Source organism: Arvicola amphibius, chromosome 18, assembly GCF_903992535.2.
Source record: "Arvicola amphibius chromosome 18, mArvAmp1.2, whole genome shotgun sequence".
NCBI classification, from domain to species: Eukaryota; Metazoa; Chordata; class Mammalia; order Rodentia; family Cricetidae; genus Arvicola; species Arvicola amphibius.
Genome location: NC_052064.1, coordinates 27,705,074 through 27,727,197, shown reverse-complemented (window position 1 = coordinate 27,727,197; position 22,124 = coordinate 27,705,074). Strand labels below are relative to the sequence as shown.

Below are 22,124 nucleotides of genomic sequence, written 5' to 3'. Positions count from 1 at the left end.
ATGTTCTCGGTTGTTATTTTGAAAGGCAAAAGGCAGGGAGGTAGAAATTCAAAGAAAAACCACTCAACTGCTCAACTGGGGTTATGGAAGTATACCACCTGCTTAGAACACACACGTAAACATCCCTTGCAACAATGTATCTATAGTGTGCAAATCTGAAAACCAACTTTTTTTTTAAGGTTTCATCACAGCACTTCTTCATGAAAGCCCAGATAGTCAATAAAAAATGACATCCACAGGAAAGGTGAGTGAGCCTGAATGTGTGGAAGGAACATCAGGCAGGGTGTCCAGTCTGTCGGAAGAGGGCAGAGGAGGGCGCTGCTACAAAACCCAAGAGCCTTAGTTGGAGTCTCTGGCAAGAATCAACTCTGCAAAGCTGTCCTATGACTTCTACACATGTACTGTGTACAGCTCATTCATACACACACATATATACACGTACATGCACATATAATAGTTATATTTAAATATAAATATAAATTTATATTTTAAAAATAACTTTTTGAAAGATTTGTTAGACTAGACAGCCTTATTAGCTATATGAGTCCTTAGGTAAATAATATTTAAAATCTTATCACTTAGAACGTGAGGCCACTGATCTCTGCTTGTTTCACAGTTAACTAAGAACAAAATAAAAAGTCATACAACATTTTTAAGTGGTGAAAGGCTTCCATTTTTATCTTCCTACCTTGCATTATGTAAATGCTACTTAAGTGCGTGCGAGTTATGAACAGTAGTGCTCCCTGGAGGTCATCCCATTTCTGATGCATTCACAGAGCTTGTGGAGGGCACTGCAGACAAGAACTCAGAAAAACTATTATATATATATATATATATATATATATATATATATATATATATATATATATATATATATCTCCCAGCACTGCCACTATCTGTCCTCAATAAAGCAAAGTAGATTAACATCTATGCTCATCTACTTAGGGAACTAACAGAATGCATCCTAAACTGCTCTGGGAAGCAATTAAGACACTACTATTATTACATGTGATATTATTGCTTGACTTAAAATTATACAAAGTACAAAACTAGGGAGAAAAGACCCTTTGTAATCTCTAACAAAATGTTATCAAAACATTTCAAGGGCACAAGCAGGACCAACTAGCACAGCCAAGGCGTATCAGGTCCACTCAACTTCAGCAGGAGTAGGAAGGACTAATCCCAACACACCAGCTTCCTGACATTACAGAATCACTCCGAGGATACAGCACTGCAGTACTGAGTTCTCAGCAACAAACAGAATCCTGCTGCAGCAGGATGGTTTGTTTCTTCAACTCCACATGACCAGCTATCTAACCCCCTGAAGCCATGCTCACAATGTAGAATGTCAATAAAACTTTCAGTAACTAAATGGAAAAATAAGTAAGCACAGTTGAGGTGATCTCTTTATCTCCCCACTGAGATTCTCTCATGACAACACAGAAGTGTTTACTGAACTTGAGTATAATGCGGTGTTTGCCTCTATACCTTAAAAATAGACTATAAGCATCTATGTCTTGATTTGAGGCACTCATTAAGCAACACCCCTAACTAATACTCCGATAAACAGCACATCAAGCCAACATTTCTTATATTCTGAACATTGACATAGACATTTCCGTTCTCATTAAATGTCTGTACAACTACCTTCATTTCTGCACTCTGAGCCTTTGTTACAGGGCCCTGAGGCATACCGTAGGAAGATAACAATGCTTGCTGTCTTTCCTATTCGTGCTACAAAGAATACATGAGATGAGCAAAATCTCACTGGTTGAGACGCCTTTCTGTCATTTATTACTGAACCGCTTTCAAAGCTACTTAAATGTATCATTTTATTTACTCTTCAGTAAAGGCTTCAACTCCCTTCCAAGTGCACACAGTTATGCTTAGGTAAAAACTCATCAGGAGGGAGATGTCTTCGATCCCAGAACCACCACTGCCTGGGTCTTCACCATGACACCCATATTTCCTCTCCCTCCTTATTTTTTCTGTTCACCATGGTGTCACTGTTGTATTTCCCTGATGTTACACCATCTTGCCATTCATAAGAACTGCCAGTCAAAATGGTCCTTCTGAGGTCGGGGGGGTGGGGGGGGTGGGGGCGACCACAGAGTCCAGGACAAGGCTGTCTGACACTGACAGACTCTAAAGCTGACAGCCACACCGAGGCTACTTCTCTAGCAGGAAAGGTCTCTGGCCCATTCATTTTTTACCACTGTTACAGTTATTTTGAGTTATTTTGGTCCTGTAATTGTTGGACCAAGTCAGATGACGTAATTCCAACATTTAGCAATCTTTTACAAAAACATCATCCAAATGCCAAACTAATCTGTCAATAACCAAACTAATAACATGTTTATTACCAGGCTTAATCATTTCTGCACAAAGACTTAAGAAATTAATTTTCCTCTTGCAACACATTCCAAAACACAGAGCTGATGCAGATTTTAATATATAGGAGAAGAGAAGTAACAAGGAAGATGTCTGAGAAAATAGTAAGGTTAGGAAAGAAAATACTGCAGAAAAGACAAAGTAATTGTTTCCCATAATGGGTCAATTGCAACATAAAAACATAACACTAAATAATCTTCCAAACCAAAACGACAAACTGACTGAAGGAACCAGGACAGGAAACGGAAGGCATGCAGAGTGGGAAGAACACGAAGTCACCCTGACTTACAACAGGCAATGCCAGGCTGGAGCCGGGCTGCGAACATGTGACCCGGAGATGGGCACTAAAGGGCTGCCTGATGCTGGGTAGAAGAATATGAGAGGACATAGGAGGCTGCCTCTACCCTTAAATACTTCATAAAACCATGTGAATTTAAGAAAACCCTCAAAGTCAATGAAACTGGAAAACATTTAGCTAATGAGCCAACAAATGTCTAGTGCACGTAGAAGAGAAATCACACCAGCTGAGAACTTCACAAGTCTTTATGTAGTTCTAACTGCAATGTACATCTTATTTCTAATTTATGCATTATTTCTGGATACTTGCCTGTAATTAACTCCAAGATGAGAAATAATTGCAAAATTTGAACACTGTTTAGTCTTGCACTCAAATTATTTAACACAAAAATTCAAGACTCAGCTCTGTTAGTACCACCAACAGTGTGATTACCCCACTCTCAGTAACAGCACCATTACCTCTGGAATTAGCCCACGTGCCTGCTTTATTTTTTTTTAAATATTCCCGATTTATTGGTAGTTCCATCAACATGGGGTACTTTTTCTAGAACTATGTCACACTTTCAGCTTCGTTGCAGCATATTTTCAAAGTCATTACTGATGTCTCCATAGATATGCAACCATGCCTAGGAAGATTTTGGAATTTCTTGCATGATTCTTAAATGTAAGTAGCTTCTCCCCTACTCACCATTATTATATATAATACAATATATAATATATAATCCTACAGGTATAGCTAAAGACAGCAGGACCCCTAAAATGCTAGGCTCTCTTATACTGATTTCCTTTTTAAGAGAAACCTTCAGCAGTGCTCACTGGTGGTACAGCCCTGTAAATCCCAGCATTTGGGATGTTGGAACAAGAGTTTAAGGCCAGCATGGACCACCTAGAAAATTCCATTGTCATCTGAATGAACATTTTATTAATAAAGTATTCTACCAAGAAACACTTAAAAGCGACATGTAGAATAACGGTAAGAATATACCCAAGGGTTGGCAGACGTGAACTGGTCAGAATGAAGCCTGAGTCTGTGGGCCTGCTGCCTCCAGCACAGCTTCCTCAGTGACGACACCAGCACGAAGACAGTCACGGGTGACAGAGACGCAAACCAAGAAGCCACATGAAAGCAAGTTTACGAATTCGTCCCATTATGGCCCCGGTTTAGTTCACATAAAAACAAACACCCTAGAAACTGAATTAGAAACTAATTCAGGAGAAATGGTTTGAAAATTCAGAAGTTCACAAAATATGTAACAGTGAGTTCACAAACATTTTAGATCTGTAAAAAGCCATCTGCAATGTCTCCTTTGACATCAGCAGCACGGTAGGAAATAGATCTTTAGCAGTACACCGCCGCTGAGAGTTTCTAACTCTTCCATCAGTCTGAATCCTGAGCTGATCACCAGTCTTAGATGAACACGGAAGGAACTGGCCTCTCTCACAACTCTTAGGAGTTCTTGGAACGCCTAAGCCTTTTCAGAGTCAACTGAAAATTCAAATGTAGAATAAGGACAAAATTATTTCCTGTTGAAATGTTAACTCAAGGACGAGTTGTAGCTGACATTTCCCTTTCTTCTAGTAGCAAAGCAGCATCTTTCAAAGGACTATAAAGCATAATTATTAAAATGGGTAATTATAAAGTCTTCTACTATTAACTTATAGTTACTCCCCCCAATAACAAAAATAAACACCCACTCAAATAAGATATTATCCTTACAGCTGCTAGCATCCTGTTAGGACATCTTTTAACTTTCCAAAGCTCACTAAGTTTCCAGTCCCTGTGTCTGGGTGGCTGTAATCCCCAGGATGTTCTATTCAAAAGAATTAGGAAAATAAACTCAATACTATTTTGTGATACAACACCAAATGGTTGTTTCCTAACATTTCTAAATAATACGGGTGACGTACAGAGTCTGGGAATAATTTCAGTCACTCCGCTGTTAGGTCAACGGTTTCACTTCCGTCATGTGTCACCCCATACCTACTGAACGCTTTTAGTTGTCCCAGTAAGGTTTTATTAAGAAATAAAATGCTTTCTTATTTCAAAAAAAATCTAAACATGACTGTGGCCCACCCACAGATCTTAAAGAGTGTAAACAAATGTCTCGGAAAACTAGTTATTAGCATAATCTAAAACCATAAAAGACTGACAAGTCTGCTGGTAAAGATAAGAAACTAGAGAGTTGGGCTGGAGAGATGGCTCAGTGGGTAAGGGAACTGGCTGCTCTTCCAGAGTTCCTGAGTTCAATTCCCAGCAACCACATGGTGGCTCACAACCATCTGTAATGAGATCTGGTGCCCTCCTCTGGTGTGCGGGCAGACATGGAGGCAGAATGTAATATACATAATAAATAAATAGTTTCTTTTATTCAAAAATTACTTAATTTTTAAAACAAGGTCACCATGTGAATAGGACATTTTCAAACTTTATTATCAGTTCAACATAAAGTTAGATGGGAAAAATTAAGCCAGAAAGCTTAACACCCTTTTCAAGACAAAAAGCCCAGATTAAATAAATAATATTGACATTACTCATATACAAAGCTAACTTCAAACACCGCTCTAATTTTAACAAATTGCTTTTGCAATTTAAAAAGAGAAGCCTATATATTCTTTTGAAACGTAACTTGATTTTGCATCTATCCAAATTTTTCCATATTTGGAAACGAGGACTAAATGTATGGGAACACAATCAGTTTGGGGGGAAAAGTAGATACACATTTATATTGGCAGCAGCAATCAGCTAGAGGAAATCCATAGGTACAAGTACAGGAAGGCAGGTTCTAATCTTAGTCCACAGGACAGGTGCCAAGAAACGTCAAGGTAAATCAAACACCAGGGGGCAGCAAACTGCTGAGGATTAGACCAGGCAACTAACTCAAAGACAGACTGACTAGGGCTACAGAGAGAACCTAGGCATTGACCATGGCAGCTCAGTCATCGACTAAGCTGCCTACAAGGCCCCCAGCCTTCTGTATATTTTTAACATGAATTACACTCTAATGGAAGACGGCTTACAATTAAGTCACTGTGATTAAAAAGCTGTTTTGATTTCCATTTTCAATTTGTGAATATTGCTTTTCAATGCAATAGTTACAGTGTCCCATTGATAAAAAACTCTGCCGCACTTCCACTCCTGAGCAGGCACTGCACTGTGAGCATGCTTATCCAGGGGATCTTAAATTAAAGCTAGGTTTAGTCCTGACAGAAAAGCTATCTATGTCCTGTCATTGGGTGAGTCATGGCACACCGGCACTTTCTAACAGAAAGCTGTGGGGTATATGCTTCCCTTCAGGAATCTGACTCCGTAAAAACAATTTTAAATTAAAACTAGTCCATACACATGTAACTACAGAATAAAAAAAAAAAATTTAAAAGGCAAAACAAATCTACAGTTATCAGTTACTAGCTATGAGTTACGGGTGTGAGAGATGTGCCCTCTCAAAGACCTAAATAGAAATCATTAAGTTTATCATCCTGGGGTTAATCAATTAGCAGGAAAAAAAGAGAGAAAATAAGTTCAATAATTAAAGTCTGGATGCAGAAAAGATTAGAGGAAGAGCTCTTCGGGCCATCATTAATGCCATATTAAACCCTTGTGGTGGGTTTTTATGATAGTTTAAGTTAACAGTCTAAAGCAACGTGTAAAGGTAACCAAATTAGCTAACAGTAAATCCAGGTTTAAATATTTAACCTCACTCCAAATTCCTAAATTTATCCCAGTACTGCTCAATACCCAGAGTTCAGAAGGGGCGAGGAAAATACGATGTGAACAAACTCAGGATCAGCTCAACTGCTGAATGATTTCCCTTGCTGCACATACCGAATCTTTTTGTACATCACTTGGGCTTCCTGGAGCACTGCCTGCATGCTAAACATCAGGCCTCCTCAAAGTCCTTCACACCAGGGATTAAAAATCTGGAGAGAGCCGCAGTGACTCCCAGGACTAAGCCGCGGTGACTCCCAGGACTAAGGAAGGAGTTCCAGGTACACAGGGCACCTGGGTAAACTACGGATCAAAACAGAAAGTCTGAACAAAACCGTGGAAAGACGGTAGTAGATTACAAGTTTATCAGTGAACTATAAACGGTAACAGGAAGACCTAAGACAGGGAGCACTTCAGTATAAAACCTGAGACGCTACCAAATCCACAGTGCTGTGGGAACTAACACGCAGTAGCTGGGTTAGCATCCACACCTCACGTTTGCATAGGCCTCAAACTCCACATGCAGAAAAAAATATTGTAAAATTACCTTCAGTGTCTGTGCACTTGGCCTACAAAAAACAAAAATGCAATTCGTGTTTAGACTTGGATTTAAGAATTACATTATTTAGTATGTGCAAATATCCCCAAATCCGGACACAAAACTTGGAAATATTTCTAGAATTACATTTCAGGTGAAGGGCATTCACCTGCACAGCTCATGACCGTAAGCACGCACCCGGCCACACACATGTGTGTGTTATTTGTAGTACTGAGGACTGAGCCAAGGTTCGTGGAAGCCCTAGGCATGTCTCTGAGTCACTGAGCTAGGTTTAAAAAAAAATTTTTTTTTGAGACATATTCCAGAACTGGAACTTGACAGCTCCCTTCCTCGGTCTCCCAAATTCGCTGGGTTTACAGTTCTGGGTGTGCCTTCAGGTGTCGCGTAAGGAAACACCTTCCCACCTATTTTAAGCAGCATCCAGGTTATTCTCGCCCTCATTAGTTGGTAGAATTCGGTTCTGTCAATTGGGGGGGGGGGGGGAGAGATTAACTTACTTTCCGGTGGGGAAGCAGTTTTTGAATACAGGCCAAGATGACAGGGATACAAAGAGCCTGAAACAAATCCTGTAAAGACTATTTAGTGCTTGCTAGCTTGAAGTTAGTCAGTAGGCAGGGCAGAACGGTTGGTTATTTGAGGTTTTATGAACTTAGGGCTTACTTCACCACAAACACGTAGTTTCCCCGTAACTGTTTCAATGTAACTAACAACTCACTGTATCCTTACTATCTACAGTCATCACCTAAACCCTTTAGTCTGGAAAACACACAAATGTGAAGAAAAATTCAATTTTCTTCGCAGCACTCAACACCGATGTGTCTTTCTTCCCAATGTAACATTCCACGCACACCGGAAGTGGGGTGTGTGGGACGGACTCCCACTGTCCCGAAGATATGACTCACAGGGTATGGTACGTGGGGAACAGGGGGTCCTAATCTGACACTGGACACGGTAGTCTTGCTTTGTTTCGGCTTCCCGATCGTACTGTTACAATTCTCAGCCTCAAGGCCTTGTATCACTTTTTTTAATTATCACTAGATACATCCAAAAGAAAACATGAAAGAAACCTGTCACCCGCCAGTGACCGCACTTAACAATACAGACATAAATGAAAGTTTCTAGAAGGCTGTTGTCTTTGAACTCGTGCTTTGTGTCACTGTGGGAGCAGACACTCGTGGGGTTGGGGGAGGAGGAGAGGGAAGGACCCTTCCCAACCGGTGGCGGGGCGTCCTGCGGCGAGATGGCTTCCACGTGCCCAGCTCCTGCAACTCGGCCCATGTGGACGGGCTCCCACGTGAACGCGGCTTCTCGGGAGCCACAGGAAGCCCTTCCACGTCACGCCACCCGCGGCCTCGCCTGCCTGGGGACTTCCGAAGACCCCCCGAGGGAGGAGCGAGGCGCGGACCCCGTGGCGGGCGGGCCGACCGGCCGCTTCCCTCCGCTCCCTACCGCGCCCACGCCGCCCTGCATCCCGGGGCCCGGGAACAAAGCCCGCGGCCGCGCCACGCTCGCCCCACGCCCCGGAACGGGGACCCGGGAACGGGCGCCACCGCTCTCGCGCGCCCCGCCGAGCCTTTTCGGTTGGCCCGGAGCTCGGCGGATGTCGTCCGTTACCCCCCGGCGGCCGAGCCCGAGACCTGCCTCGGGTCCCGGGGTCCCCGCACGCCGGCCGCGGGGAGCCCCACGCAGCCCCCGCAACGGCCGCGGCCCCGCAGCCGGCCGAGGGGCGCGGATCCCCACCGCCGCCCCGCGACCCCACGCGCCGGCCCCCGCGAGCCGCTCGCCGGCTCGCCGCCACCGCCAGCAGCAGCCGCGGACACCCGCGCACCGGCCCGGAGGCCCCCGGTGGCGGCCCCAGCCCCGGCCTCCCCGGGCTCCCGTGCCGTCCCGGGACTCGCAGGCTCGGCCGCGCACGGGGCCGGTTCTGGGGGAGGGAATGTAAACAAATCGGGGTTTTATAGTTACCTCACACTCGAGTGCCGTGTGCATCTCCTCTCCGCTCGGTACCAAACCCCGGCTGCACCCAGTCGTGTATTCACCAAAGCCGCCTGCGCTAGCTGCGTCGCGGAGCCCAGCGCGCGGGCCGCGGCTCTACGCCGACGGCGCACCCGGCCCGCTCCGGCGCCCTGCGCAGCCGCACCCCGGCCGCCTGAGCGCTACGCCAGCGGCGCACCCGGCCCGCTCGGGCTCCCTGCGCAGCCGCACCCGGGCCGCCTGAGCGCTACGCCGGCGGCGCACCCGCAGCGCCCAGCCATTCGCTTCGCGGACGCTCCTGGCGTAGGGGGGGGGGGAAGCCGCGGCACCCGCGGGAGCCCAAATTCGAGCTACGCAGATTGCGGAGCTCAGAAGCCCCGCGCTAGTTTTGTTCCGAGAAAGGACGCGGTGGGGGGGCGGGGTGGGGGGTGGGAGGGAGTTGGGGCGGCTTCTAACGCATGCGTGGAGCGCCCTTGGTCTCCTCGCACGCACGTTGGTTGCTGAGGCCTTGGGCTGAAAGATGAGATCTGGAAGCCCCGAGAGCGAACGCCTCAGCCTCCAGATTTCCGAGTGGATGTTGATCTGTACGCGGGTTAGACATCTATATTAAATTAACTCCTCCCCTTCTGCCCCAGCCACCGTTCCAGTCTCAGGGCAAATCTGAACTTTCGTGCTATGTGCAAAGTGTTTTGCATAACTCCCCCCACCGCACCCCCATTTAAAGCCGCACTTACACTCGGTCTTCCGAAACAGAAAGGAGAAGTTGAGTCTAAAAGTATGTCACGTAATTCTGGGTACCCATCCAGGGACTCCCCACCACCTTAACCAAAGACAGAACTCCCTGATCGGCCAGCAATTCCGGTGGACTCATGCCTACATCCTGCTGGAGCTTGCTTCCCTTTGCTCACACCGCCATCCTCAGTGGCCTCCTCCCCTCTTAAGCAACTAACAAACAACCCACAATTTTCTTAAAAGGAGGCTCGGCAAACCCTTGGCTTCATTATTCATTGCTCCGCTTCCTGGCTCTTAATTCATGTCTAGGCTTATTTGTATTCTGCCCGGATGCCCGTGTTTCTGTATTCAAACTGAGCGTACTTTACTAGTGAAAGTGAATTCTGAGGTGCTTTAATGGGTGTCCGACGGAGTGCGTGTAACCCCGAGCAGCAGTAATTACCAGGTTTATGTATCAGGTACCTCCAACGTGCTTTGCGTGTGTATTAATTTAATACTCCTAACAGCGAAGAATGATCAGCCAGGAATTGAAGGCAATAGTAACTTGCCTAAGACAACTTAGGGAAGCAGGGGCATAGAGAACCCAACCTATACAGTGTGGCTACATGACCCATATGGCCGCTTGAACCCCATGAAAGAGGCTGTTCTGCCTCTTGCTTTCTGCCTCTACACGGAACGTCTTCCAGGTGCCGGATAAACTTGTCTGAGTAAAAACACATTGCACTCTCTTTCTCCCTTCTGGGGAAGCCAACCCGTGACCTAACCCCTGCTATCAAAGGGAAGAGTTCTGAGAAGCCAAGCAGACCTCGCCGATAACGGAAGAACACTGTGGATGACCATAGTCCTCACATCCAGGAACAGAGCCGCGCATCCAAATTGCCCTGACATTTTAAGGCTTCTAATTATTTGATTAACACATTGTCAGGGTCTCAAAAATATGTATCTTTCAAATAAGATAGAGCACTTGTATCACGGGGCTATGTGTTTACGAAAACATTCACCTGGTTTGCCAAATACTTGATTAGTGGGTAGCTACTGCTGGGAGTGCCCTTCCTCCATGACCCCCACATGTCTCTCAGTCCTTTCAAGATTTCCCAGAACTCCCCCATGTGGCAAGGAAAGGGCTAATGTTCTTGCCCGTACTGCTTCAGACACGTGTTATTTCACTTACTGTCTACTTGAATTTTAAAGGTAGCCATCCTACCTCGGCGGGACAGTAGAGTAAATTCCTTGGCCCTCTGAGTTCTTCCAAAAATTAGAAGAGAGCTAGGCACAGTCGTGGAAGTGCGATTCACACGCCCCAGCTTGAACCTGAAAGGTCATGGAATCAAGTCCACGTTCAGAAACCCAGCTTTCCCTCTGATTTCGGAGAATGCACTGCCAACCCACAACAGTTAGGATGGTAGTGAAGTCTGCAAAGAATGGGACAGAGCCGGAGAAATAGACCTTTCGAACTCAGTTCTTCTTTTCACGAATCAAGATTAGTAATAATCAGTAATTTTTTAAAAGTCTCCTTAAATTCTCTTCAGTCTAAACACCGACTGTCACATGGCCAAATGTCTGGACCCGACAAGTTATACACAGAGAAGCGATTATTTAAGAGAACAAGAAGATTAAGTGAAAAGTGAGACATAGGTACCAGAGCAGAGATTTTTGAAGCTGGGGAAAGAGGATGCCGGAAATACATAAAGGTTTGGACCAAAGTTAGCATTATTTATCCTTTCTGGTTCGTTTTTTTTTTTCTTTTTGGTTTTTCAAGACAGGTTTCTCTGTGGGTTTTGGAGCCTATCCTGGAACTCCCTCTGTAGATCAGGCTGGCCTCAAACTCACAGAGATTCCCCTGTCTGTTTCCCAACATTTCTGTATCTTATACTTGGGAGTGAAATCCCAGCTCTCAGGGCCTTCCTGTTTCTCAAGAGCAAGACTCCATGTCTGAGGAGCCTGACTCTGGGAGACAGCATAGGAAGCTAGGCCAACATAGCCTCAACCAGGGACAGATGTGACTGGCCTGCTCGACAAGTGAAATTACGTAAGAAACCGAATCTCAGAAATCTGCAGAGACAGAAATAGATTGGAGATATGAAACAACACAAGTATTTAAGCACTCCCCACCCAGAACAACTGGAAAAATTGACTTCCTTATGACATGCCAAGCTGTCCATAACGTTAAAATGGCTGCACACTTGTCTCTAGTAATGGTGGCGCGGAGTTAAGAGCTTTCCTCTGCAGGTTGCTGCTACAGGGGCACCCACAGAAGAGAAACGGTAGAGCCACCTTGGATTCACCCAAACATGTTCTTCAAAAATATAAATAAGACGTAGGTCATAAGAAAGAGGGAAGTTCACTCAGAAGAATGAAGCAAAGCAAGGACGTTCACTTGTCAGGAAGTCAGGAAGGCTTCTTGTCCCAAACCCACTATGCATACTCACACATCCCTGGAATTCCATCTTTATTTAGCCTTTCAGTGCTGGGACTTGAGACCCCATGGACTCTGACCATGACAGAAGTTAGTGTCCTTCTATTATTTATTTATGCTGCTCATAGAGTATATTTTTCCCAGGCCTTTTTATGAAAAAGAGGTTCCAAACGAGCAAACATGATTATCTAGATTCCTAAGGGTTGTGGGCTGCAGAACAAAGATAAACTCACAGCCCACTTATCCCTCTTGCTCTCCGTCAATGTTCCCCATGCAAGAACATTAAGACAAACAGACTCAGTAGCCCCCTGCAGCAAACATCAAACCCAACAACCACCAGGAAGCCACCTTAGATCCTTTAAAATCCCGGCCACACAGCTGCCTTGGCCTTTGGAAACTAAGCTCCTAGTCCAAAAGAATCAGGAAAAACAAAACAGCAAAAATGACCATATCGGTATTGCAAATCTGAAAGGTATTTACAATGATTATCCTCCAATTTAAGGGAAATCACCAGCATGGAAACAATTACCTGTGAGTTCCCATTAACTATCTTAAAAGTGTATTCAATTACTTGAAATGAATAAACACATATTAAGGATTCATTTTTAAAATGTCATCACATGAGACATCACAGTTTCAGATCTGGCCCAAAGCTTCCAAAATAATGAGACCAATTTCACAACTCACATCTACAAAAACAAGCAAGTCTGTTGTTTAAGCCAAGACACACTTAGCAAACATTGTGCAGTTTTGTGTGTTGAAACTTTGGCAGCAAGAATGCAGACAAACTGTATATTTTAAGGAAGGCAATCAATGAAGTGTCGAAACGAGAGTAGCAATTATTGGCTGAGGAGATTGATGGTTCAGAAGTTAAGGGCATGTTTGCACTTTACCTGGCTCAGTTCTCAGCATCCATGTAGCAGCTAACAAATATCTATAGCCTGGTTTCTGGGGAACCAATGCCCTCTTCTGACCTCCACTGGAGTCAGTCACATACATGACACACACACAGGCATGTTGGGAACCAGGCACACACATGGTGCCCATACATGCATTCAGGAAGAACATTCATACCCACGAAGCACATAAAGCTATTTTCAGGGATTTCCAAATTTCTCTTGTATTTCCTTCCAAGTAAAGCAGAATGCTTTATTTATAATAAGATAAGCTGCTTTTCTGCTCATCAGGCGATCTTTGCAGTGCACACATTGGGAGAAGCGTCAGGTAATTTCCCATGCTTGTAGGGAACATGTCTGGCAATGCCCACTGGTCTAGGACTCGCTGGGCCTGGCTTGCTTGCTTACTCGTGGGTGAGCTCACTTATGGCGTCAGATGACTTCATACTTCAGTTTCATTCCAATTATGAGGATAAGGACATTGTTTCTTTAAGCAGTTAGGTTTTGTAGTTTGCCTTCCCACCCTAAACACATGAATTCACATGATTTAAAGTGTATCAGGCAACATTTCAATGGTTTAAATATAATTTATTCGATTAAAATACCTTGATGGCAGAGGCAGGATCCCTGTCCTAGCTATCTGGTCCCCTACTCCTGTTTCTTATATCAGGGCTGCACCAGAGGCTGGGAGACAGCTTGGACCTTACGGTGCTCACCACATAGACATGAAGACCTGAGTTTGGTTCTCAGAACCCAGTGAAAAAGTCCACATGTGATGTGCATACCTATAACCCAGTGCTGGGGAAGCAAAGACACATGGATCCATGGATTCCCTGGCTGGCCCCACACCCCACACACATGCACCAACCCCACACCCCGCACACATGCACCCACCCCCACACCCCGCACACATGCAACCACCCCTACACCCCACACACATGCACACACCCCCACACCCCTCACACATGCAACCACCCCTACTCCCCACACACATGCACACACCCCACACACATGCACACACGCACACACCCCTATACCCCCCTCACACATGTATCATCCCCACATCCCACACACATGCACCCACCCCCACACCCCACACACATGCACCCACCCCCACACCCCACACACACGCATGACTGTGCCAGACCTGATTTCTGTGAAGATATCTGGACAGCTTCTCTGAAATAGTAGTAATTAAAACGCGAAAGAAAAGGGACCCATAAACTGGCCCTTGCCCATCTATAAAAGCTGTAGGCCAATGGAAACTTTAAGTCTAATGTTAAATGAAACAAAGATTAAAAAATAAAAACATGTTGAGATGCTTGCACTGTGAACTTCTCTCTTTTTTGCTTTATCGTCTCTTAAATCAACTCTGAGGGTGACGTTCACTTCAACCTTTCAAATCAGAATGTTGATTAGCCAATCCAGTTAAATCCAGTTAAATCAGAATGTTGATTAGCCAATCCGGTTTTACATCCGTTTCAAAGCTTTCCTCCCCGGTGGCAATTTGATCTCGCCATTCAAGTATGTACATCAGTAAAATTATATTAAAAATTAAGCAGATCAGTGTACATATGAAAATAAGAATAAATGTAAATATGAACAACTAATGTGCGACTCAATCAGGCCTTGGTGGGGTTCACTAAAACATACCCAAGCGGAATTAAAGTGGGCGTCATTAGTCCGCGTGGGAAAACAGACCAGTGTCGCGGGATAGATAAACCGTCAAGCGCATCTTTGAGCTTCTGTTGCATGCAAGTCACTGCGCTAAGGAGCTGGGACACCGGGGTGGACAACTGAGATTCTAGCCCTTGAATAGCTTATGGTCTGGTGGAGGAGGTAATTAAAGAGGTAATGATAGCATAGAGCGGCGGATGCCAGGCTAGATATAGGTGTGGTTGCTATGGCAGCAGAAGTAAAAATGGGTTAGACTCAGGCTTCCTGGAATCAGGAACATCTGAGAGGTGACGTAAGGGGGAGTGGAGGAGAGCCGGGCAAAAACGTGGGGCCATGGCAGGTGATGAGCCCCACAGACCTGTGGGTGAAGGGAAGCGTGGCTTTCAGATTGGGGAACTGAAACAACGCTCTCTCTCTCTCTCTCTCTCTCTCTCTCTCTCTCTCTCTCTCTCTCTCTCTCTCTCTAGCTCTCTCTCACACACACACTCTTTCTCTCTCACACACACACTTTCTCACACACATACACTCTCTCACTCTCTCTGACACATACACTCTCTGTGTCTCTCTGTTTCTCTCTCTCTCTCACACACACACTCTTTCTTTCTTACTCTCTCACATACATAGACTCTGTCTCTCTCTCTTTCTCTCTCTGTCTCTCTCTGTCTCTGTCTTGGTCTCTGTCTCTCTGACTCTCATGGTTTTATTTAAATTTTTTTTGGCATGGGAGATTAGGAGAGATTAGATAGACAGGTCTGGTAAGCAAGGCCTTTGTGTGCCATGTCAGGTGTCTGAATGGGGGTGCAAGCACTTTAGGAGCCCCAGAAAAATTGAAAGCAGGCAGGTGGTGTCAGCCCAGGCAAGAGGGAAGCAAGGAAGATCAGTGTGGTAGGCAGAAGAGGTCAGGCCCCTTCCAAGGATGCCCTTGTTGTAATCCATGGATCTGTGTATATGTTAAATCAAAAGGGAATAAAAGCTGATTATGAAATTAGGGGCCTAATTTAATTACACAAGTCCCTTAAAAAAGGGGAGGGGGAGAAAGAGAGGGTCTGGGAAGGTGAGACAGCTCTGTGGGCAAAGGGGCTTGCTGCCAAGCCTGACTCCCCGAGTTCAATCCCAGAGCCCACGTGTTGGAAAGAAAACCAACCTCTGCACCTTGTCCTCCACACCAGCACTCGCCTGCCCTACTCCCAAAGGCATTTTAAAAATGGGGCAGAAAAGCAATGGCCAGTGATGTGGAAAATCTACCCAAAGGGCAGCCTAGCAATGATGACAGAGCTGGAGCCCCCACTGAGAGCCTCTAGGAGAAAGGTGGCCTTGCTGGTATCTGGGCTTTTGTTCGAGGATGCCCAAGTCAAGCCTCTGACTTACAGAATTAATTTACTTTGAGGTTTTAAGACAGCACATCCATGGGAACATGTTATAACAGTATTAGAAGAGGGGAGTGGTGGAGAGGTAGACTCTGTACCTGCGGCCAAATCTGGGCATCTACCTTCATCTTGATTATCTATAACAGGGGCTACACATCAGGAGATAAGGCTTATTTAATTTGTATTGGGAGCGTCAATATGACAAATACCCTAACATTAACCTACAAGATTCAAATAGAAATGCCTGCTTTAAAGTGATGGAATCCTAAAAACACTGTGCTAAGTGAAATATAGAAGTCAAAAACATTCTATTGCACTGGGCGGTAGTGGCGCACGCCTTTAATCCCAGCACCCGGGAGGCAGAGGCAGGTGGATCTCTGTGAGTTCGAGGCCAGCCTGGTCTACAAGAGCTAGTTCCAGGACAAGCTCCAAAGCAACACAGAGAAACCCTGTCTCAAAAAACAAAAACAAAACCAAACCAAACCAAAACAAAACAAAACATACTATTGCATGATTTTTCTTCTGCAAGATACTCAGAATGGGCAGTTCATAAAGATGAGAAACAGAAGCGAGGGGCTGGGGTAGCAAGGAAGGGAAGTTCTGAGGGAATGGCTAGTTAATATTTAGTGGGTACAGTGTGTCTACTCGGGATGATAAAAATATGATGAAAGGAAATAGACTAAAGAGTTGCAATAAATATAAAATAAACAAATACACTACCTAGCGCATACAGTATTCGAGGAATTGGAATTTATTATACCACATAAATGAGTATATAGAGTTTTTGTTGGTTGGTTGGTTTATTATTTGGTTGTTTTTGTGATAAGATCTTACTATATATCCCTAGTTGGCCTGGAACTCATGATGTATGTAGTAAGTTCTCCACAGCGATCCTCCTGCCTCAGCCTGCAAGTGCTAGAGTAACAGGTGTACCATATAGGGCTCTGTGGAGATTTTATTTTTGTTCTAGTGCTAGACATGGAAAAGCAGATGTGCTGATGTGCACTTGCAATCCCGGTGCCTGGGCGGTGAGACAGGTGGATTACCAGGGCCCACTGGTCATTCAGCTCCCCTGATAAGCTCCAGGCCAAAGAGACCCTGTCTCAAAATAAAGGCAGATATGGCACCTCTGATTGTTTCCCTCTTTCTTTCCCTCCCTCTCTCCCTCCCTCCCTCTCTTCCTGTCTCCCTCCCTGTCTCCTTCCTTCCTTTCTCACTATGTAACCATGGCTGTTACATGGCCCAATGAATGTTAAACACACTTTCTACCTTTGCTGGCCCTTAACCCCTATAGGGTTATTATATAGGTTATAAGCTAGTCCTTAACCCCTATAGGGTTATTATATAGGTTATAAGCTAGTCCTTAATCCCTATGGACATTTTATTAGTTTTTTTTCTGTTTTGCTTTTGTTTTTTGTTTTTTAATTTTGTACCCAAGAGTGGTGGCTCATACCTTTAATCTCAACACTCAGGGTGGAGAGGCAGCTTGATCTCTGTGAACTCAAGGCCAGCCTGATCCACAGAGTGAGTTCCGGGACAGCCATGGTTACATAGTGAGAAAAGAAGGAAGGAGGGAGGGAGGGAAGGAGGGAGGGAGGGAGGGAAAGAAAGAGGGAAAGAATCAGAGGTGCCAATCTGCCTTTATTTTGAGACAGGGTCTCTTTGGCCTGGAGCTTATCAGGGGAGCTGATTGACCAGTGGGCCCTGGTAATCCACCTGTCTCACGGCCCAGGCACTGGGATTGCAAGTGCACATCAGCACATCTGCTTTTCCATGTGGGTTCTGGGGTTCAAGTTCAGCTCCCCTCACTTGCAAGGCAAGCACTTTGCCAAATGAGTTTTTTTCTTTCCTCTCTCCCTCCCTCCGTCTCTCCCTCTGTCTCTCCCCCCCCCCCCCCCTTGTCCTTCGGGGCTCTGTTGAATATAGTTCTAGCTTCCTAGCTCCTTTCCCTACCCAGAGCAATTCTGGTTTAGGAATCCTCCTACACACAGCAATTAGACTCCCCTCCACAGCACAGAACTCACACAAATGGCTTGTTTGTCTGCACTCTCCATGAACCGGGATGTGTCCTTGCTCACCAACTCCTTGGTAGCAGGGTCTAGCACCTCAGTATCCTGTTCACTGCTGAGCACAAAGACGGTTCTACTAAATTCTACTACCGCACATGGCTTCTCTGGACCAAAGTCCAGGAAATACGGCTAATGACATATGTACAGGATTACAGGATGGGATATGAATACATGGCCTCTCCTCACCCGCGTCTACGTCCTATTCAACAATGCACCCAGCCCACTCAAATTTCTTTCGATCCCAGTAAAAGCTGAAAACCGTGCCAATCAACATGACGGAGGAAACGCCAGGACAACAAAATGAACACAGGTTTGGTCTCCCAAATATCCCAAACTCGCCTTGATGCTAAAGGGCATTCACTGTGAGAAAAAGTGCCTGCTCGCCGGAAAACTTTTTTTTTTTTTTATAGCACTTCCTAAGATCAAGTCCTTGCAGGAATTTAAATGAGTCCTAAAATCAAATCATTTTCTCTGTAATCCTGCGAAGTTGGCATTCACGGAGGAGTTTTGAGCCCATCAGAAATTCTGGCACACTCGTATCGTAATCAACGCTTACCGCCTTACTTGCTGTTGGGGGGGGATTGTGTGTGCGGGGGGGGGGGGATTGTGTGTGCGGGGGGGGGTTGTGGTGTGCCGGGGGGTTGTGTGTGTCGGGGGGGGGATTGGTGTGTGCAGGGGGGGGGTGTTGTGTGTGTGGTCGGGGGGGGGGTTGGTGTGGTGCGGGGGGGGGGTTGTGTGTGCCGGGGGGGATTGGGTGTGGGTGGTTGGTTGTGTGTGACGGGGGGGGGGATTGTGTGTGCCGGGGGGGTTTGTGTGTGCCGTGGGGGTTGTGTGTTGCGGGGGGGGGTTATGTGTGCGGGGGGGGGGAATTGTGTGTGTCGGGGGGGGTTGTGTGTGCGGGGGGGGGGTTGTGTGTGCCGGGGGGATTGTGTGTGGGGGGGGGTTGTGTGTGCCGGGGGGGGTTGTGTGTGCGGGGGGGATTGTGTGTGCCGGGGGGGGGTTGTGTGTGTCGGGGGGGGTTTATGTGTGCGGGGGGGGGATTGTGTGTGTCGGGGGGGGTTGTGTGTGCGGGGGGGGGGGTTGTGTGTGCCGGGGGGATTGTGTGTGCGGGGGGGGGGGGTTGTGCGTGCCAAATATAAAAACAGTAAGGACAGTGACAATTTACCTTCCTCGACTCCATCAGACAAAAATTTTAAGCGACATCCTCACCATTCATTTGAATGGTTTCCATCTTTTCATGGCGTAACTACGGATGTTGTCCCTTCACCTCTTTTTTTTTATAAGATTACAGCCTGCTGAGGACAATATTATACTTTTCCCTGTTAGTTAAGGGTCCCAGTGTTTCACTACTGGGACACTCCGTGGCACTGCCAGCGTGCACAACGCTAAGGGAGGAGCTTCACAAACTGAATGACAGCGCATGCGCGGGGGGGGGGGGAAGGGCAACCGAAAGAGCTCCCAGGACTGAAACCTAAAAGGACTTAAAGCAATAAAGGAAAAATTTTGTTTTATGTTATAACCCAAGTTTAAAACGAACACCCATGAGTCTGTCCTGATAGAAAACAAAGGATTGAGCACCCTGGCAAAGGTCGGGGAGAGACAAAAACAACTCCACGTGCAGTTTAAAATGATGGATGTGGACTTTCAAAGAACAGGCTAGACTTAACTTGCTGGTCACCAGATGTGGGCCATGCTTGGAAACTTCCTCTCAGGGGGTGAGGCTGGGAGAGAAGGAGCAACTATTTCTCTGGGAGAAACCTGACGGATGCTCTCAGCTTGGCTGCCAGAGTCAGCCGCAGTGATCAAGCAGGTTGTAGATTTGCCTCAGGTACGATGCCGTGAAAACGGACTTTCCGGTTAAGGGTAGACCGTGTGGCAGAGCACATGTGTGTTCCGGACGGCTGTGATGCCATGGTTTTGATGCCCAGCAGCTTATCATTAGTGCGCCTGTGCGCGCGCGCACGCACGGACGCACACACGCGCGCGCGCGCACACACACACACACACACACACACACAAACACACACACACACGGGGGGGAGGGGAGAGTCTGGCTCATGCTCACACCGAAATTATTCTCCTGATGGGCAAAATGGAGCCTGGTCTACATAGCAAGTTCTTGACCACCTAGCAGTACAAAGTGAGACCCTGTATCAAGAAAAAAAAAAAAAAAAGCATATCCGCATGAACCAGGTACCGTGGTGTGTACGTAGAGTACCAAAACTTAAGGAGGCCGAGGTAGAAGAACTGCTTAAGCCAAGGAATTGAAGACCAGCCCAACACAGCAGGATCTACATCTAGAAATCTCTAGTTAGATGATAGATAGATAGATGATAGATAGATATTTTAGATAGACAATAAATGAACATTAGTTCACAACTACAGCAAACATATGAGTGTAAGACATTAATAACAGGGAAAGTGTGGCATAGAAGATCTTCCTAGACCATATTTGTAATATTCTATAACTAAATAGCTGAAATGGCTTACTTTTTAAAATCTTTATTGACTTCTTGTCAATTTTTACTGAGTTTTTACACTTCATCCTGAATTCTCAGCTAGTGCCTTCCTTTTAGAAGCACTTCTTTTAACTTCTTTTAACTTCTCCACGAACACGCTTAGCTCTGAGAACGCTCTCTTCCAATCCCTGCTTCTCAACCTCGATCGCCTTATCACTTCTCACTCTGTGTCAGGGGAAAAGAAACACCAGCAACTCCCACAACTTCAGCTGTGTCCTTTACACTAAATATTCCAAAATCTCAATTCGGAGCCTAGTCTCTCTTAGGGAGGCCAGGTTTCCTTTCCAAATACCAAGTAGACGGTTCCCCCCATGAACCTTCCAAGCTATTCAATTCAGTGTGTCCAAAGGAGAAATTCCCTTTTAAAACACTAATCCTATGGTGTCCCCAATTATGATCAATAGGTGGTCACTGTAGCGTTCCCAGCCACCCTAACAGGGTCCTTCCACAAACTCGTGACCATTTTCTTAACCATCCTTAATCTCTGATTTCATACCAATATTCTTTTAATCTAATTCTGTTTGTTCCCTTTGCTTCACTCAATTTTCTTGATTAATTAATTAATCAATCTGTCATTCAGAAATCCATGGCCAGCCTGTGAAGTGAGGAGGTGAGTTCAGGTACAGCTGGCACCTAGGGTCAGGGTATGGGATGGGAGCAGGAGATGTCAGTATTTTATAGTCTTTAGAAAAGAACCAAAGCTCACTCAGTGCATCGCAAAACCCATTGTTGCCTTTAGGAGCCAGACTATAGGGTAGGCTAACCCCAACAGGCATGAAGGTCCCTGCCTATGACCTCTGTCCATATTGATGTGCTGCTTATCAAATAGGTGCCCCCTTGAATCTGGTAGCCAAGGAGCATGGCAGTGTAAGGTCTTCTTTATTCCCTAAGACTCAGGATTCCTTTGTCAGCGCTGCACAAAAGCATCCACAGTGTGAGGATTGCCGTGTAGCAGTGGGAAAGTTCTCCTTTGCTTTAATCCTGACAGGGGGCTGCTGGGTCATGAAGGAACTTCTCAGCTTCTTCCTTGTTGACAGAACCCTGACTTTATTGGGACAACAGAAATCATGTGATCACGTGGGAGGCAGAAGCCAAGCTCTAAATGGTTTCTCTTTAATGAGTTGAAATTAACTGGTTTCCAAACATATAGATTTGGGAGCCTTTCCATTCTCTACGGCTATGAAAGACTACAAAGTACATTAGGGTCAACGGATTATTTTTATCAATATTTACAATAACATAGTGGCTTCATTCATTAGACACAAATATAAGCTAGATATATGGAGGCTCGTTTCTGTAACCCCAGATTTGAAATGCTAAGGCAGAAGATTATCATAAATTTGAGCCCAGCATGGGACGACATGGTGATTTTGAAATCAGGTCACCCTTTGACACAAAGAGAAATCAAGTATAATACATAATACCTTATAGAAAAATAACTTTAGTTTTCGTAATAAGGAAAATCATTCATCTTATTAATTGAGTGCATGGCTTCTCACATCTAGTGTTGGATACAATCTG

General features: G+C 45.6%; 1 protein-coding gene across 1 annotated transcript in view; it reads right to left on the bottom strand.

Annotated features, from left to right (window-relative positions):
* The window catches only part of Slc39a10 (solute carrier family 39 member 10), a 44,806-nt gene extending 35,758 nt beyond the window's left edge, over positions 1-9,048 (bottom strand). Inside the window, exon 1 of the mRNA XM_038315290.2 lies at positions 8,919-9,048. The gene's annotated coding sequence lies outside the window, so the exon portion shown is untranslated. The remainder of the gene's footprint in view (positions 1-8,918) is intronic.
* Between the last annotated feature and the right edge of the window lie 13,076 nt (positions 9,049-22,124).